This window comes from Hyla sarda, chromosome 1 (assembly GCF_029499605.1).
Source record: "Hyla sarda isolate aHylSar1 chromosome 1, aHylSar1.hap1, whole genome shotgun sequence".
In the NCBI taxonomy this organism is placed as follows: Eukaryota; Metazoa; Chordata; class Amphibia; order Anura; family Hylidae; genus Hyla; species Hyla sarda.
Window position 1 is genome coordinate 69,048,374 of NC_079189.1, and position 18,148 is coordinate 69,066,521.

Below are 18,148 nucleotides of genomic sequence, written 5' to 3' on the forward strand. Positions count from 1 at the left end.
TCACTTTAAACATTAATAACTCTGGAATGCTTTTAGTTATCATTCTGATTCTGAGATTGTTTTTTCGTGACATATTCTACTTTAACATGGTGGTAAATTTTTGTGGTAACTTGCATCCTTTCCTTGTGAAAAATCCTAAAATTTGATGAAAAATTTGAAAATTTTGCATTTTTCTAACTTTGAAGCTCTCTGCTTGTAAGGAAAATGTATATTACAAATAAAAAAATTTTTTATTCACATATACAATATGTCTACTTTATGTCTGCATCATAAAAGTGACGAGTTTTTACTTTTGGAAGACACCAGAGGGCTTCAAAGTTCAGCAGCAATTTTCCAATTTTTCACAAAATTTTCAAACTCACTATTTTTCAGGGACCAGTTCAGGTTTGAAGTGGATTTGAAGGGTCTTCTTATTAGAAATACCCCACAAAAGACCCCATTATAAAAACTGCACCCCCCAAAGTATTCAAAATGACATTCAGTCATCATTTTAACCCTTTAGGTGTTTCACAGGAATAGAAGCAAAGTGAAGGAGAAAATTCACAATCTTCATTTTTTACACTCGCATGTTCTTGTAGACCCAATTTTTACATTTTTACAAGGGGTAAAAGGAGAAAATGTATACTTATATTTGTAGCCCAATTTCTCTCGAGTAAGCACATACCTCATATGTCTATGTAAAGTGTTCGGCGGGCGCAGTAGAGGGCTCAGAAGGGAAAGAGCGATAAGGGGATTTTGGAGAGTACGTTTTTCTGAAATGGTTTTTGGGGGCATGTTGCATTTAGGAAGCCCTTATGGTGCCAGAACAGCAAAAAACCCTCACATGGCATACCATTTTGGAAACTAGACCCCTTGAGGTACGTAACAAGGAATAAAGTGAGCCTTAATACCCCACAGGTGTTTCACGACTTTTGCATATGTAAAAAAAAAAAAAAAAATTTCACTAAAATGTGTGTTTCCCCCCAAATTTCACATTTTTCCAAGGGTCAATAGCAGGAAATACCCCCCAATATTTGTAACCCCTTCTCTTCTGAGTATGGAGGTACCCCATAAGTTGACCTGAAGTGCACTATGGGTGAACTACAATGCTCAGAAGAGAAGGAGTCATATTTGGCTTTTTGAGAGCAAATTTTGCTCGGGGGGCATGTCGCATTTAGGAAGCCCCTATGGTGCCAGAACAGCAAAAAATACCCACATGGCATACCATTTTGGAAACTAGACCCCTTGAGGAATGTAATAAGGAATAAAGTGAGCCTTATTACCCCACAGGTGTTTCATGACTTTTGCATATGTAAAAAAAAAAAAAAAAAAATTCCACTAAAATGTGTGTTTCCCCCCTAATTTCACCTTTTTTTTAAGGGTTAATAGCAGAAAATACCCCCCAAAATTTGTAACCCCATCTCTTCTGAGTATGGAGGTACCCCATAAGTTGACCTGAAGTGCACTATGGGCGAACTACAATGCTCAGAAGAGAAGGAGTCATATTTGGCTTTTTGAGAGCAAATTTTGCTCGGGGGGCATGTCGCATTTAGGAAGCCCCTAAGGTGCCAGAACAGCAAAAAAAAAACACACATGGCATACCATTTTGGAAACTAGACCCCTTGAGGAACGTAACAAGGGGTACAGTGAGCATTTGCCCCCCACTGGTGTCTGACAGATCTTTGGAACAGTGGGCTGTACAAGTTTTCATTTTCATGGACCACTGTTCCAAAGATCCGTCAGACACCTGTGGGGGGTAAATTCTCACTGCATCCCTCATTACATTCCGTGAGGGGTGTCGTTTCCGAAATGGGGTCACATGTGGGTTTTTTTTTTGCGTTTGTCAAAACCGCTGTAACAATCAGCCACCCCTGTGCAAATCACCTCAAATGTACATGGTGCGTTCTCCCTTCTGGGCCTTGTTGTGCGCCCCCAGAGCACTTTGCGCTCACATATGGGGTATCTCTGTAGTCGGGAGAAATTGCGTTACAAATTTTGGGGGGCTTTTTTCCCTTTTACCTCTTGTGAAAATGTAAAGTATAGGGCAACATCAGCATGTTAGTGTAAAAAATAAAAATATTTTACACTAACATTCTGGTGTAGACCCCAACATTGCCTTTTCATGAAGGGTTAAAGAAGAAAAAGCCCCCCAAACCTTGTAACGCAATTTCTCCCGAGTACAGCGATACCCCATATGTCGCCCTAAACTGTTGCCCTGAAATACGACAGGGCTCCAAAGTGAGAGCGCCATGTGCATTTGAGGCCTAAATTAGGGATTTGCATAGGGGTGGACATAGGGGTATTCTACGCCAGTGATTCCCAAACAGGGTGCCTCCAGCTGTTGCAAAACTCCCAGCATGCCTGGACAGTCAACGGCTGTCCGACAATACTGGGAGTTGTTGTTTTTCAACAGCTGGAGGCTCTGCTTTGGAAACAGTGGTGTACCGGACGTTCTTATTGGGGGAGGGGGGCTGTGTAAGGGTATGTGTATATGTAGTGTTTTTAACTTTTTATTTTATTTTGTGTTAGTGTAGTGTAGTGTTTTTAGGGTACAGTCACATGGGCGGGGGATTACAGCGAGTTTCCCAGCGCAAAATTTGCTGCATCTCAAGATGCGAGAAACCCACTGTAAAAGCCTCGCCCATGTGAATGTACCCTGTACATTCACGGGGGTGGCGTGGCGGGGGGGGGGGGGGGAAGGGGGGGGCTTGCATCAGCTGTTGCAAAACCACAACTCCCAGCATGCATGGTCTTTTAGTGCATGCTGGGAGTTATAGTTTTGCAACAGCTGGAGGCACACAGGTTAGGAAACACTGAGTTAGAAACAATGTTTCCCAACCAGTGTGTCTCCAGCTGTTGCAAAACTACAACTCCCAGCATGCCCAGACAGCTGAAGGGCATGCTGGGAGTTGTAGTTCGGCAACATCTGAAGGGCCAGATGTTGCTGAACTAAAACTCCCAGCATGCCTGGACAGTCAGTGCATGCTGGGAGTTGTAGTTTTGCAACAGCTGGAAGAGCACAGATTGGAGACCATTATACAATGGTCTCCAAACTGAGGCCCTCCAGATGTTGCAAAACTACAACTACCAGCATGCCTAGGCAGCCAAAGGCTGTCTAGGCATGCTGGGAGTTGTAGTTTTCAGACTCCTAGAAGCAGCAGTGAAGATCTTCACTGCTGCCTCTGAGGACCACATACTTACCCGTCGCTGCTCGTCCACGTGGCCGGTCCCGCGCTGCTCCTCGGTCCTGCCGCTGAATCAGGTAAGTCCGCCGGTCCCCACGTGTTCCCCCCCGAATGCCGCAGGTCCCCGCGAGCCCCTGCAGCCTTCGTCCCCCGTTCTGCCCGACTTCCAGGGGCGGGCAGTGCGGGGGATCTGAACTTTCACCCCAGATCACTGTGATTGGTCCACAGGGACCAATCACAGTGATCGCTGACCAGGACCATCAATTGATGGTCCTGGGGGTGAAGCAGAAGTTGTCCCCTGCTGGAAACAGCGGGACTTCTGCCAGTTAACCCGTGCGATGCTGCGCATCGCCGGGTTAACTGCATGTCATTTATAAACGCCGGGATGCGCGAACGCACTGCACAACCCGGCGTTTATATATGACATTCTGCGGGAAGGGGTTAAGGACCGGACCAATTTCATTTTTGCATTTTCGTTTTTTCCTCCTCACCTTCTAAAAATCATAACTCTCTTATATTTCCATCCACAGACCCATATGAGGGCTTGTTTTTTGTGTCACCAATTGTACTTTGTAATGCCATCACTTATTTTACCATAAAATGTATGGCGCAACCAAACAAATATTATTTATGTGGGAAAATTGAAAAGAAAACCGCAATTTAGCAAATTTTGGAAGGTTTTGTTTTCCCGCTGTACACTTTCCGGTAAAAATGACATGTTTTCTTTATTCTGTGGGTCAATACGATTAAAATGGTACCCATGTTATATGCTTTTATATAATTGTACCGCTTAAAAAAAATCTCAAACCATTTTAACAAAATAAGTATGTTTGAAATTGCCCTATTTTGACCACCTATAACTTTCTGATTTTTCCGTATATGGGGTGATATGAGGGCTCATTTTTTGCGCCATGATCTTTAGTTTTTATCAGTACCACTTTAGCTTAGGCTTTACTTTTTATAAATTTTTTATAAATTTTTTTTTTAATAAAATGTGACAAAAAATCAGCAATTTTGGACTTTTTTTTTTATTTTTTTACATTTACGCCGTTCACCGTACGGGATAATTAACAATATATTTTAATAGTTCATACTTTTATGCACATGGCAATACCAAATATGTGTATTAATTTTTTTTACGCTTTTTGGGGGGTAAAATGGGGAAAAACGGACGTTACTTTTTTTTTTACACATTTTATGTCCCCATAGGGGACTATTCATAGCAATCAGTTGATTGCTAATACTGTGCAGTGCTATGTATAGGACACAGCACTGCTCAGTATTATCGGTGATCTTCTGCTCTGGTCTGCTCGATCTCAGACCAGAGCAAAAGACCCCGGGATACGGCCGGAGCAAGGCGAGGGGACCTCCGGCCGCCATGCTGGATGATCGGATCCCCGCGGCAGCGCTGCGGGCGATCCGATCGTCCATTCAAACTACCGCAATGCCGCAGATGCCGTGATCTGTATTGATCACGGCATCGGAGGGGTTAATGGCGGACATCCGCACAATCGCGGATGTCCGCCATTACCTGCGGGTCCCTGGCTGCTGATATCGGTGTGCTAAGTACCACGTCACCATGACGTACATTTACGTCCATTGTCGTTAAGGGGCTAGTCCATTTCTTTGAGGGACCAAAAAGGCTGGAATTTAAGGGTTCAATTGCAAATTTATAAAAACATAGCCATTATTTAAACCCTTTTTTCACATCTTTAGCAATTAATTTTTTTAATGAAGTATATAAGGAAATGATTTGCTTTTTAAAAAATGGAAAAAAAGTTGTTTCTAACTACAGTAACGCTTTAAAGGGGTACACCGGTGAAAATACATTTTCCCCCATCTCATACACAAATAAAACATAGAAAACTTCATTTTTTTTAAACAAAGTATATTAGAAATATTTTGTGTTTACCTAAAGAAGTGCAATAGCAAAAATGAGTTTTAATGAGAGTGCCCATTTAAAGATCTTAATCCTTTTAGTACTTATTAGCAGCTGTATGCTACAGAGGAAATTCTTTTCTTTTTGAATTTCTTTTTTGTCTTGTCCACAGTGCTCTCTGCTGACACCTCTGTCCGTTTAAGGAACTGTCCAGAGCAGAATAGGTTTGCTATGGGGATTTTCTCCTGCTTTGGACAGTTCCTGATATGGGCATCAGGTGTCAGCAAAGAGCACTGTGGACAAGACAAAAAAGAAATTCAAAAAGAAAAGAATTTCTTCTGTAGCATACAGCTGCTAATAAGTACTGGAAGGGTAACAATTTTTATATAGACGTAATTTACAAATACAGAAAGTTTAACTTTCTGGCACCAGTTGATTTAAAAAAAAAATGTTTTCCACCGGAGTACCCCTTTAAGTTATTCCTTTATTTATTTATTTATATAGCGCCTACAGATTCCGCAGCGCTTACAATTATGGGGTACAAACAAAGACAAGTATCAGACATAAAATGACACAATAACTATTCAAACAAGAGGTGTGGGGATATATTGAGGATATGTTGGGGATATGTTGGGGATATGTTGAGGATATGTTGGGGATATGTTGAGGATATGTTGAGGATATGTTGGGGATATGTTGGGGATATGTTGGGGATATGTTGAGGATATGTTGAGGATATGTTGAGGATATGTTGAGGCCAATTAGAGACTGTTGTAGGCCTGTCTGAAGAGATGTGTTTTTAGGCCACGTTTGAAACTATGGATGTTGTTGTTGAGTCTGAGGGATTGAGGGATAGCAGAACCGGTGCAGCACGAGTGAAGTCTTGGAGACGGGAGTGAGAAGTTCGGATTATAGAAGATGTTAGTGTGAGATCATTAGCAGATCGGAGAGAGAACGTGTAGGATGGTAGACTGAGATGAGAGAGGAGATGTTGGGAGGTGCAGCATTGTGAAGAGCTTTGTGTGTGAGACTGAGGATTTTGTACTGTATTCTGGACTGAATTGGTAACCAGTGTAGTGACTGGCACAGGGAGGAGGCGTCGGTGTAGCGGCTGGAGAGGAAGATGAGTCTGGCTGCGGCATTAAGGATGGACTGGAGAGGAGAGAGTTTGGAGAAAGGAAAGCCTATTAGTAAAGAGTTACAGTAGTCCAGGCGGGAGTGAATCAAAGCAATAATGAGAGTTTTAGCAGTTTCAGTAGTGAGAAATGGGCGGATTCTTGAAATGTTTTTGAGATGCAGGTGACAAGAACATGAAAGAGACTGAATATGGGGAGTGAAAGACAGATCAGAGTCAAGTATAACTCCAAGACAGCGAACCTGCTGCCCGGGAGTTATGGTAGTACCACATACCGAGATGGAAATGTCAGGGTTAGGTACAGTATCAGTTGATGGAGAAAAGACAAGAAGTTCTGTTTTAGAAAGATTTAGTTTCAGATATAAAGAGGACATGATGTCTGAGACGGCAGAGAGACAGTCACTGGTATTCTGTAGGAGTGCAGGGGTGATGTTGGAGGTATAGAGTTGGAGGTATAGAGTTGGGTGTCATCAGCGTAGAGGTGGTCCTGGAAACCAAATCTACTGATGGTTTTTCCAATGGGGGATGTGTAGAGTGAAAAGAGTAGAGGACCCAGGACCGATCCCTGGGGAACCCTGACAGCAAGGGGAAGAGGAGAAGAAGTAGAGCCAGAAAACGAAACACAAAGAAGCGGCCAGAGAGATAGGAGGAAAACCCGGCGAGAGCAGAGTCCTTGAGACCGATGGAGCGGAGACTACTGAGGAGGAGTTGGTGATCCACAGTGTCAAAAGGCGCAGACAGGTCCAAGAGAATCAGTAAAGAGAGATTGCCCTTTGATTTGGCCGTCAGAAGATTGTCAGTGACTTTGGTTAGGGCCGTTTCTGTGGAGTGAAGGGAGCGGAAACCAGACTGTAAGGGGTGAAGGAGAGAGTTCTCGGAGAGATAGCGGATAAGGCGGGAGTAGACCAAGCGTTCCAGGAGTTTGGAGATAAAGGGGAGATTTGAGACGGGTCGATAGTTGGCTGCACAGGACGGGTCCAGAGATGTTTTTTTCAATAGTGGGGTTATGATAGAGTGTTTGAAGGAGAAGGGAATGACCCCAGAAAAGAGGGAGAGGTTAAAGTTTTTAGTTAGGTGACAGCTGATAGCAGGAGAGAGAGACTGGATGAGGTGTGAAGGCATGGGGTCACTAGAGCAGGTAGTGGGGCGGGCAGAGGAGAGGAGCCTGGAAACCTCATCCTCCGTTACAGGCTCAAAAACTGAGAGTGATGAAGAGGAGACGTGGCTGGGAATTGGATCAGAACTTTTAGTGGACTGGGAGAGGATTTCATCACGAATGTCATCGATTTTAGTTTTGAAGTATTTGGCCAGGTCTTCAGCAGAGAGATCAGTGATTGGGGTCTGTACTTTAGGCCGAAGGAGAGAGTTGAACGTGTCAAAAGGGGGTTTTGAGAGGAGATGAGGGAGGTAAAATATGTTTGTTTGGCGAGGTGAAGAGTGGAGTAAAAGGATTTAAGCATGAATTTATAGTGCAGATAGTCTGAAGAAGTCTTAGTTTTCCTCCACAGACGTTCAGCACGCCTAGAGCATCGCCTGAGAAAGCGGCTTGTTAGCGTGTGCCAGGGTTGCTGCCGTCTGTGTCGGGAGGTTCGTGTTTTAGAGGGTGCCATTTGATCCAGACTTTAGGGTGTCATGGTAATGTTTGGCTGCTAGATTAGGGCAGGAGAGGGAAGAGATTGGTAAAGGTGAAAATTGTAGAATGTCTATAAATTGACTAGTGTTTATGGCACGCAGGTTTCTGTAAGTGTACAAGGTTGAAGTGTCCGGAAGAGGATAGGAGTTACTGATAGAGAAAGAGAGAAGGTTGTGGTCAGAGAGCTCAAAAGGAGAATTAGTGAATTTAGAGACAGAGCAAAGTCTAGAGAAGATAAAGTCCAGTGTATTCCCATCCTTGTGTGTAGTAGAGTCAGTAAGCTGTGAAAGGACCCATTAGGGTTTTATGGCTTATGGAAACGTAAGGTTCCTAGAAAGGCGAGGAGTAAAGCTGGCCAAACACATGGGACTTTGATAGGTCATACACAACCAATCAAAGTTCTAATGGGATTGTACATGCCAATAATCATGCAAGCAACTTGCCAAACGAAACTGGCAGATCACTGTGGATTTAAATGGTTGCCCAAATAGGCCACCTTTTTTTTTCTAGCTGACCACAGCCAAAAAAATATAACATGACTGATCACACTTTTGACAGACATAACTCTTGCAGTCAGCCAGTTCAAAAGATTGTTCCCATGTAATTTACAGATAATGGTTGGCCTAGAATGGAGATTTTGTATGGCCAGCCTAACGCAATCATGCCCTAAACCAACTGGGACAGTGAGTTTAAGCCTCATTGTCGCATCTCTTCCTTGATCCTTGGGTTAAATGGCATTGCTATATTGGACATTTCTGTATAATTAAAACACTTGCAGATGTTGAGCAAATGCCTGGACTCCCCCATTCTCTACAAATGGTTTGTCCTAGGGCCAATCTATAAGACATTATGGAATCCTACATGTTCAGAATATCTTGTGAATATGCCATAAATGTTCAAGGTGGAAATACCTTTAAAGGGGTTGTCCAGTTTAGATAACCTATACACCCTATTAAGGAATTTTGAGTTTTTAGGGGGGAGGATGTTCCACTTCTTAGGATCCTTATGGCCAAAGTGAAGAGCAGTTACAAGTGTCATTGTTCACTGTGGAGGACCCATTAGGTCCTGCATTACATAGACAATCCACTGAATTTAATGGACATGTGTAATGCCTCATTTCTCCTGTGGTGACATTGCAGGGAAATTGAATGTTTATGGCCAGGTTTCCCCACAGGTAACAGAGGTCCCAGCAGGAGGATACTTTGTGACCAGCTCATTATAAAAAGACCCTCCTAGCAAGTAAGGATTGCCCAAAACAGAGAACCTCTTACTAATACTCCTAATACTCCAGATCATTGTTTGTAGGGCACAGCATCAAATCAGGTTCCCGCTCCCTTTACTACCTTTTTTCTCTTTTTTATTCATTATACCCAACTATAGTGGACACTTGGCCCCTCCCCTTTGTGGCTCTGTAATTGGCTGCTTAGTCTGAAATTGCCCAGGCCTATTTTCGGTACCAGTCCGGCCCTGCTGGACACACCAGTGACCAACCTTAGCTAGTGACTGGATGAGCAGACAGTTCCTGCAGGGACGACACACCAAAGGAACCAGGAAGAAGCATAAAACAGCAGGGATTGGGGCAGGTGAGTATGTTTTTTTTTTATATATATATTTATTTTTATTCTTTTTTGTCCCTTGTAGATTTTCAGATCTAATAACTGATTAAGAACGGTTAAGATTTGTATAATACAAAGTAATTTCACATTGCAAATAACAATGGTGTGCAACATCATCATTGTTCGATTTCTTCTTCCTCTAGAGCAGTGGTCTCCAAACTGCGGCCCTCTAGATCAGTGGTCTTCAACCTGCGGACCTCCAGATGTTTCAAAACTACAACTCCCAGCATGCCCGGACAGCCGATGGCTGTCCGGGCATGCTGGGAGTTGTAGTTTTGGAACATCTGGAGGTCCGCAGGTTGAAGACCACTGCTCTAGATGTTGCAAAACTTCAACTCCCATGCTGGGAGTTGTAGTTTTGCAACATCTGGAGGGCCACAGACCGCTGCCCTAGAGGAAGTGACCATCTATCAGCAATGTAGACAGAACGTATGGTAGTCGTCCCAACTTACAGAAGGTTTTTAACGTAAGATTTCAAAATCACAATTCAAAATCATTGTTTGTCAGCAATAAAAAGTAATAATTTTGTAAAGCATTTTATAACACATCCCCTTTATACCATACTAATCCCTGAAATTATGGCTTGTATTTTAACATGTTTCAACACAAAACAGATGCATGACATTTCTTTTACTGTAATAAGTATTTGTATTGTATTTCAGTTTTGAGTCTAAACGCTATCTGTCCTCATGACTTGATTCTTCCACTAGAGGGGGTAATGCTACCCCTCGCAGCCTTTTACTTTATAACTAAGAGAATTCTGAGAAATCTTGGGACTTGCTGGTTGTATAGAATTACAATGACCCAGATATATATATATATATATATATATATATATATATATATATATAGTTTCTACACAAGAGATGACGTACAATGTACGCATATCATACAATGGCCCCCATTGAGCTTGCCACCAACCTTTATCCACATACACATTTATGGTAACATAGAGGAGATCCAGCTTCTCTCATTTCTTAATTATTATAGTAAATAAACAATAAAAAGATATGAGAGAGAGAGAGAGAGGGGGGGTGGGGGGGGGGAGAAAGAAAGAAAGAAAGAGATATAAGATAGATAGGTAGGCAGGCAGATAGATATGAGGTAGATAGGTCAATATTAGGTAGATAGATAGATATTAATTAGTGTTGAGCGGCATAGGCCATATTCGAATTTGCGATATTTCGCGAATATATGGACGAATATTCATAATATATTCGCTAAATTCTCATATTCGTAATATTTACGTATTATTTTCGCATATGCGAAAATTCGCGTATGCGGAAATTAGCATATGCGAAAATGAGCATATGCGTATATTACCATAAACAAAAATTTGCATATGCAAAAATTAACATATGCAAATTTTTGCATATGCGCAAATTCACACGCCAGTCTCACACAGTAGTATTAGAGCCTTCTTTACACCACACAAGCTGGAAGCAGAGAGGGATGATCACTGCGATGTGTACTGTGAAAAAAGAAAATAAAAAAAATTGTAATTACGAATATATAGTGCTATATTCGCGAATATTCGCGAATTCGCGAATATGCAATATTCACAAATAAAATTTGCATTGCGAATATTCGCGAGCAACACTAATATTAATGGGAAGATGGACATGAGATAGATAGATAGATGATAAAATAAATAGATAGATAGATAGATAGATAGATAGATAGAAGCAGGGGCGTAACTATAGGGGGTGCAGAGGTAGCAGTTGCCATAGGGCCTTGGTGCCCAAGGAGGCCTTGAAGACAACTCTGCCCCATAAGAAAACACCAGTATAAATTGCACACGGTAGACATGGGGCCCTGTTACAGATTATGCATCGGGGCCCAGAAGCTACAAGTTACACCTCTGGATAGAAGATAGATAGTTCTGCAGAGGTAATCTCCCACAATAGCTACATATATAATGAGAAAGAGACACAATTATATATTATAAACTATTTTTGCTGTTTTTGTAATGCTAGAGAAATACGGATGATTTAAAAAAAAAAAAAAAAAAAAGTATGCAAATACTATGCAAATATGGAACATATGTTTTTAAATTCAATCCATTGTTTTCTATGGGCCACAAAAAGTTCCCATACAGATCTGATGCAGTATGACGCATACTGACCAAAAATTACCATGAACTCAAAAAGTAAAAAAAAAAAAATTATATATACCTATATAAGAAATGAAATTCCGCATGCACTCCAATAGTAATATTAAACAAACCGTGGTTTATTATTCCATAGCAAAGCTATGGGATAATAAACCACCGTTTGTTTAATACTATCCATTGGAGTGCTGCGGAATTTCATTTCTTGCAACTAACAAGACAGACCCTGACAAGGACTGTACTGACGGCACCCACCACACCAGTTTTGCACTTTTGGGTTGTGCTGCTCACCACCATCTTGTTATTTTTTAATTATTTATCATTATTTATTAATTATTTATTTATTTATTTATTTTTTTTTTATACATGAGAGTGACCGAAAATTACTGTAAATTGTCACCTGCAACTTTTGGGTTCAGACAAGCTGTAATTCGTTTTGTAAGGCTGCAGTTCAGTAGATATTTCCGGGGAAAGCCATGCTTCTTGTGAAATTCCTGCAGTCCCTTCATCCAGTGCTGCGTTTTACTCCTTGGTGCAGACTGTGTCATGATCTTTAAAAGAGCAATTATTCCTCTTTTAGCCTCCCAAGCATCGGGCAAGCAAAACATTTCAATGTAACGAAACTTGTAGCCTATAAAATTACCAATAAACTAAACCTTATTCTATCAGAGAAAATAAAAATGAATGTCGATAAAGGGGTTTGTTAGGCTGTGTATGACGTTGCAGAGTGGCCTCCAAACTGTGGACCTCTAGCTGTTGCAAAACTACAACTCCCAGCATGCCCGGACAGCCAACGGCTGTCCGGGCATGCTGGGAGTTGTAGTTTTGCAACAGCTGGAGGTCTTCAGTTTGGAGACTACAGATGAAGCAGCTCTATGTTCAAGGGCATGGAGCAGCAGGGACGTGCACACATAGACTCAAAAGGGGGCTTGAGCCCCTGCCCTATAATGCCCTCACTGATTGGGACCTCCGTGGGGTGATGCGGGTCCCATTCAGGTGACATGACTGCTGGAGGTCCCTTACCTCAGTAATTGTGTTGTGTTTTTACAAACATTTTTTTTCTAATTAGAAGTACCCTTTTTTTCAACTTGAGCCCCTGCCCCCCAAAATGTCTGTGCACGTCCCTGTGGAGCAGAGCTGCAGTAATACACACAGTCCATAGATAAGAGTGGTGCTATTTATGGAGAAAAGCTGACCCCAATGGTATTAACCCTATTGTCATGGAAGCTGAGATATGGGCAGTTGTGGGGCACTAGTATTGAGTGACCACCAGCCTATCAGACAATGCCCTGAATTTCAGGTTCCTAGTCCCTTGGGAATCTATAGGTTTTCGTGGACTTAAAAGGTGCTTTGAAAGAAACAAATACCATAAATACTTCAATAAAATAAAAAAAAGGACATCTATAGATATGATAAAAAAAATACTTTCCTTACCTCCGAGAGCTAGAACTTGAGAGGGATCTTCTGGAGACACCAAGCTACTTCTAGTATATGATGTATGATGTAAACTAGAAGAAGCTGCACGTATGAAGGAAGGATGAAGATCTGAAGCCTTTCTCCTTATGTCTTATAATGGGAGTCTTATACCGGCAACAAGAGATAAATCCAGGCTACCTATTGTCTATAAAGATTGACGAAGAAGCCGCTCAAACGTGACCAAGTAAATTACCACCACCACAGTACTGGGAAATGGATCCAATATTCAAGGGACAAGTGATGTTTCGATGATATTTTTCACAATTTTTTAATTTTTTTCCTATTATTAATTGTTTGATGGTGTTTTAATACATGCACAATCCTGGAAGTAAAGTCAATATGTCATTTATTTAAAGCAGGAATCGGTGATTTTTTTCCCCCTCATTCTCCCCTCTGGCAATGTGGTCTAATAATGAGCATGCAATTCCCCTGTACATGATATTTTACATGCATTAGTCAGCTCCATATTTCATTGTACTTTTCAACCTTTCGTCATGTTATTGTGGAGATTGCCTGTCTACAATATATATGTATTTTTTATGTGCATGCTTTACTATTGATCTACAAATCCATAGTTAATTTTGGAGTGGTGGGTACCTGTTTGTCACCTGCCTATGCACAATATACTTTTTTTTATTCATGGCATGTGTTATATTTACCTAGGTCAGATATAGTTTATGTCTATCTATAGTTTATCAGTGGGGAGATTTAAAAATGTTTTAAAAGAACAGTTTGTAGTCTTCAGTGGTTTGATATCCCAGGCCCCATTTTTGGTGTTCCTCTTTGATGTCAGGTGGTCCAGTCCCCGCTGTCAGGTAATTGGTGGTCCAGTCCCTGGTGTCAGGTAGTTGGTGGTCCAATCTCTGGTGTCAGGTAGTGAGTGATACAGCCCCTAGTGTCAGGTGGTTTGTGGTCCAATCTCTTGTGTCAGGTGGTTTGTGGTCCAATCTCTGGTGTCAGGTGGTTTGTGGACCAATCTCTGGTTTCAGCTAGTTGGTGATACAGTCCCTAGTGTCAGGTAGTTGGTGGTCCAGTCCCTAATGTTAGGTCATTTGTTGCCAAGTTTTTGGTGTCAGGTATTTAGAAATCCAGTCCCTGGTGTTGGGGGGTTTGATCCTTTGATTCCCGGAGTGAGTTATTTGGTGGTGCATTCCCTGGTGTCTGGTAATTTGGTATCCCACGTCCTTATACTAGTATTTAGTGTTGCAGTCCCTGGCATCAAGTAGTTGGTAGTCCAGTCCCTGGTGTTCTTTAGTTTAATAGTCCCGTTTCTGCATCATGTAGTTTAGTGTCCAAGGGGGAGATTTATCAAAACCTGTCCAGAGGAAAAGTTGCTGAGTTGTTGAGTTTCCCATAGCAACCAATCAGATCGCTTCTTTCATTTTTTTAGAGGCTCCTTCAAAAATGAAAGAAGATGATTTGTTGCTATGGGCAACTGTGCAACTTTTCCTCTAGGCAGGTTTTTATAAATGTCCCACCAAGTTCCTTAGGTCATGTAGTTTGGTAGTTACGTTACTGTTAGTTTGCTGGTCTTGTCTTTATCATCTGGTAGCATTGTGTCCTTGATGTTAGGTAGTTTGGTGGTCTAGTCATGAGTGCCCAATGCTTTACTTCCTCACCCAGTCATTTGGTGGCAGTGGCGTAGCTATAGAGGTCACAAGGGCCGCAATTGCAACCGAGCCCCCCCTGCCACTACTTTATGTGGTGCAGCACGTCTGACACTCGGGTCCTGCCCAAGGGCCCAGGCCTGAGGAAGGGGAGTCTGTTGCTGCCAGCACATTTCCTATGCAGGGTGCGGGCTAAAAATTATTGCGGGGCCGGAGAAGCTGGGGGCTGCTGGTACAAGACCCTCGCACATCTTCTCCAAGCCCCTGGCGTCTCCCTGCGTGAGGACGGGGATAGGAAGGAGGTGAGCTGTGGAGATGTGTGTAAGGGATAGGTGGGGGTTGCGGAAATCTGTGTGAGGAGACTGAGGAGGGGGGTGGAGGGGGAGATGTGTGTGAGCAGATAGCAGATGAGGGACAGAATGGCTTGGAACATTCCTGGACAGTCCATTAATATTGAGGATTCTTAACTTTATCCAGTAAAGTGAAATTGTACATACATATATATTGTACAGGACATTGTGGCTGCAATCCAGAGGACAGTGTAAGCTGAGATACTAGCTGGGGAAAAGCACCTGAGGTGTAGCTGGGACCAGTGGATCCACATCCCGGTAGCTCATGGTTCTGTATAAGTACAAGGTTCTGCATAAGGACTTTGCAGAACAATTTTATGTTCTCATGGGCGCCAGCACAGAGAAACATCATTTAATACATGGAGGCACAGTCTCTTAATAATAACAAGAGGTTACCTGTTGGGTGGAGGTGGGGGTGCAGAGATGTGTGTGTTAAAGAGTAGCTCCCGCCTTCCATATTTTTTTTCTGTCCCCACCTATTGCTAATCTATCTCTAACCCCCTCCCTGTCTTATATGTTTTTCCTACCTTCTAAAGTGTTACATTGCTGTCTTTAATACCCCCCCCCCCCCCCCGACCTCCTTGATAAATCCTGTTTGGTAGATTTTATTTTTATTTTTCCCAAGTGAAATAAGACCTTAGATTAGACTTACCCGTACAGGACATGTACAGTCCTGGGGCATCAGTGCGGCACATAAATAAACAGTTCATATGTAGTATGGGTATGAGTATGTAGTATGGGTCCGCCCCCGAAACGTCATTACATCCATGGCTGGGAGAGTCAGACAGAGGCAAAGACTGCAGAATGCCGTGTCTGTATCTACTATTTAAGAAAGTTTGTTATACTAGGTTTTAAAGAAATAAAAGAAACAGAAACGCAATATCCATGGATCTGTGAGTGATTGCCCTATTGGGTACTACATATGAACTGTCTATTTTTGTGCTACTTCCCCACATATTTACATTTTGAACAGTGATGCCTTTGAAGAGTTAAGGGGAGCTCCAAAAACGGGTTGAAAGTCTATGCTACAATTTACAGGTTGTGCTGATTATTGTCATGTTTACTTATATTCAGAAGGTACAGTGTGTGGCAGTATTATATTCAGGGAGTACAGTGTGTGGCAGTATTATAATCCATGGGTGCAGTGTGTCGCAGTATTATTTTTAGGGAACACAGTATGGCAGGGTTATATGCAGAGGGTACAGTATTTGGCAGGATTATTATAATTATTGTCTTTATATAAAGGATGAGGATCTGCTGACAAAGTGAGGAGCCAATGATGTCCAGACTTCAGACTCTGCAGCGGACGATGTAGCTGGAAGAAGTCCTGGTGCCTCGACCAACAGAGAAGATGTCACTCAGGTCAGTGATATCAATGTGTATTCTCCTGACTCTCCTATCAGCTTTAGTCACTTGTAAATTCTGTGGGGATGATAGGTGACACTCTACCTCAATCGGTGGCTCTCCAGCTGTTGCTAAACTACAACTTCCACAATGCCTGAGGCTCTCCAGGTATGATGGGAGGTGTAGCTATGCAACAGCTGGAGAGCCACTTTAACCAAGGTGATTGGTGGAGGTCCCAGCAGTTGGACTGCCACCAAAAAAATGGACTGCTTATTATAAAATGCCTGGGCCTGTTTTGGTCCAAGCCCAGCCCTGGGGTGGGGTGGGTGTGGGGCCCAGGGCAATTTTTTGTACCGGGGCCCTGTGGTTTCAAGCTATGCCCCTGTTTGATAGCCTAGTCTCTGGAGGACTGTGGTCCCCAATGTGATACCTAGCTTGAAGGAGGAAAGTCCCAGGGATGAGCCATAAGACCTCAATAATGTTTAGTATATGGACTTTGTTAGATTAACAGTTTTGTGATTGAAATCCATGGTTATGTGTGAACATTAATAAGAAATTCTTTTAGGCCAAAAGGGGATTATTTATTAAACATAACAGTCTGACAGCCTTCTTATGAGATGCTGGGGCTAGGCATAATTGGGAGATTACCCCACCTTACCATTTCAGAAGAAACAAATTCACAGACCCAGGAACCATTGCAAACAGAAGAGCTTTGTTTGCACACAATTGGAACAGTTGTTCATCTCCAATTCTTCTCCTCAGGGAAGCAAAATACTTGAATCCAGCACACACTCATCAGTAAGCTGTCGCGTTGGCACTCGCTGGTCCTGGACACTGTCCTGCAGCTCAATGTGTTGCACACACCTAGACTCCATACAGTCTCACAGGCAGCCGACTAGTGTCTTAGTGTCCCGGCTTTATGTTCCTGGCAGTCTGGGCCCAACTTAGCAGTTTTGCTCTTGTCCTAAGATCTTTTCATATCTATCTTAGGCTTCTTTCACACTGCCGTTAGGACACGGCAGTGTGGCGGCTGTCGGCGAGCCCAGGGGAATAGCAGGAGACAAAATACTGCTTGCATCGTCTTTTTCTCCAGCTATTCCCCCTGAAAAACAGCGGTGCCCGACCGACCCCATTGACTATAATGGGGTCCATCGGGAACTGCGGTTGCCTGTTGAGCCCCGTCAAAATGACTGCTGTCAAACTCGGAAATAAAAAGAGAGAGTTTGACGGCCGTTCTTGATGGCGTGCAACCGCAGTGTGATAGAAGCCTTACATGTGGTTTAGTACCTCAATATACACTTACTCTTTTATGTAGTCATGAATTTCCCTGCTAGAAGAGATGGTGGGGGAAATATGTTATCTCCCCCCCCCCCTATCAAAGGGCCCACCACACAGCACCCCAAGAGTAGGTCACAAAGCAGTCACAATAGGAAACCACCAATCAGGCTGGGATGATGCAAACAGCCCAGACACCAGTAAATTATGTACAGCTATACAAGTATAAAACCATCTTAAAGTGCCATCTTCAATAAAACACACAATAGAAAAGTAAAAAAAAGGTCACACACATAAGGGACTTCTGGGATCAGCCAAGCAGCCATGACTAAGGTCAAACTATTCTACTTTACAAGAGCGTTATATGGTTTACATGGAAATTATATTGAAATCAGCAATATTGGGGTTGCCCATTTATTTGTTGTATTGGATTCAACTTTAACTATTTTATGACTTAAAAGTTCAGTTCAGAATTAAGGCCAGGTTGCAAATTGCAAAAAAAAAAAAAAAAACATTGATCACTTTTCTAGTGTTAATGTTCCTCCATTGTTAGAAGATA